This window comes from Penaeus vannamei, chromosome 35 (assembly GCF_042767895.1).
Source record: "Penaeus vannamei isolate JL-2024 chromosome 35, ASM4276789v1, whole genome shotgun sequence".
NCBI lineage: Eukaryota > Metazoa > Arthropoda > Malacostraca > Decapoda > Penaeidae > Penaeus > Penaeus vannamei.
The window spans coordinates 4,967,474-4,969,973 of NC_091583.1; positions in this window are offsets into that span (position 1 = coordinate 4,967,474).

Sequence of the window (2,500 nt, forward strand, 5' to 3'; positions counted from 1 at the left end):
TTCATATTATTTAGTATTTATTTTACTAGACGAACAAATATATAAATTAAATAAACACGAAATTAAATAACAAGCAAGGAAATATTAACTGTTCATAGGGCTATAATGCTCAGACGATTTACTCATTTTCATTGTTCACTACTTCACTGATCACTGTTCATAATTTACCGAGTTATATATATTTCAATGTTCATTGCATTTCATTTCATTTCATACCGCACATAGATTCTGGATCAGCATCTTCAATCTTCATGCTTGATCATCATGCAATGTCGGTAGTATAGCTTGGAATAGCAGCCCACAGTTCTTATAGTTTAAATTATAAATGTCAGTAGCCGACATGATATTTGTGGCCCACAGTTCGGGACTACCACACCACTCCGCCCAATTACCGTGACGGCCTCTGCTTAAAAGAGCGCTCACCTTGCTTAGGCCTACCAATACAACTACCCCAACCTTGCCCCAAGCAACGCTGACGTCACGCCCGCAAACTGTCGTTACACTAATTAACGGTTTCCAGATTAGCACATGAGATGGCATGACATATATATATATATATATATATATATATATATATATATATATATATATATATATAAAAGGACGGTCAACTAATAAAAAAAGGGCTTTTTCGCGCACGCGCACAACACTGGTAGGCAAAAGATTAACAATGGCCGATGAATCAGCTGTGAGGATGTCAACCTACTACAAATCTCTCAATTTAGTTGCTAAAAAACGTCATGATGAAAAACTTAAGCATTCTAAAGGTTCAGAAAGCTTGCCAGATCCTTTCTCTCTCTCTGATGGCTGGTCTGAAATGGTTGGCCCATGTTAGTTTTGGTGATATTTATCTCTACCTATTACACACGCCGGGTAGCTACACGGAAGAGGAGTTGAAAGCTTTCAAATCACTAAAAGCTTTCAAGTATTTTTTTTAAGTTTTAAAACAAAATAGGATAATGGAATTGGGTATTCAACATAAGAAAAAATCAGAATACAGCTATATGGATTTGCTGGGCCATACTAATTGTTTGGTTGACCGACCTTCTAAGAAACTTCTGTGAACCAGAGGAACCCCGATAGGCGGCTTAGGGGCAAGAACTGAGCCCCGTTCGGTCCCTCCAAAAATATGCTGTATTCCCCGACAAGTTGGGTACTGGTGTATGGATTTGCATTGGCCAATAAGAAAAGGACACACAGTATCAAACCAGAGATGTGATTTCTAATAATCATAAATCTCATGCCATAATGAAATACTGAAAATGTTATTGGCAAAAATAATCATATGTGAACATTCAAGTGAGGTTAAAACTGTGACAGAAAAAAAAAAAAAAATCATTATTTGGTATCAGGTTAAAGTTAATTTAGTGGCAGAAAAGGTTCATTAAAGACTCATTCTTGAGTAAATACAGATTATGTACGTCCCAGCTACTAACTGTGACAAGTAAAACATGTGGGAAGGCTCATTTACCACCTTTGTAGTGTTTTCCTTCCGGCTGGGGTACTCCAGGATGACTCTCAGGAAAGGGTAGTGACCACACCAAAAGTCCGGCTGACACTCTTTATTTTGTAAAAGGACGGGGTTGGAACCCCACATTCAGGGCATACAGTTTCAGATTTAATTCACCCGAGAAAATCAAAGTGTTTAATAAAAGTAAATTACTAAAACAAATGAAAAGCAGTCATAAAAGAAATATCAGTAACAAAAATAAAACAACTAACCACATAAGATACATAATAAAATCAAAATGATAAACAACAGAATAAAAAGGTGCATGGACTAAACTAGACTTTTAAGAAATAAAATAAAAGCAAAAGTGAATCAAAAGTCTCGCGTGAAGTGGGCATAAAATGACAAATATAAAATAGAAAACATTAAAATGTGGGAGGAAGCCAGCTGCATAAATAAAATTAGAAACAAAAGCGGTCGCCATGAAGGCCTAAGGAAACGCCCAACGAAAACAAATGTAAACAAAGGGGATGCCTGCTAGTAATTAAAATAATAAAATTAAAAGATCCGATAAAAAATACTTATGTGAAAATCTAAGATTATGCAGCTGACAACCCATACAAAATCAATTAAAAAAAAGTGACATACAAAATAAAACATCTAGAGCAAAAAACTGCATAAGGCGTAAACGGTGTGCTATATAAAGCAGTGCAAGCCTAAGTGGTGCTAATAAGAGCAAAAAAAAAAAAAGAAAAAAAAAGCGAACAGAACAAACAATAAAACTAGTAAATTCATAAAATAAGGAACAATAAAGCTAACAGAAGGCATGCTGGTATCATACTATGAGCCATTTAGATGTCATCCCCCGAGTGTATGTGCAGGTATGTATGTAAGTGTGTAGAGTTAAACGGCAGTGGTGGGTCATCGTTTGGACATGTAGGAAAAGATCAAGGAAAGACGGGAAGGAAGGGGAGGACTTAGGAAACTTGGGCGAGGAGAGTAAGGAAAATCTCAGGTATGTGAGAATTAGGGAGTGAGGATGCGTGAGAG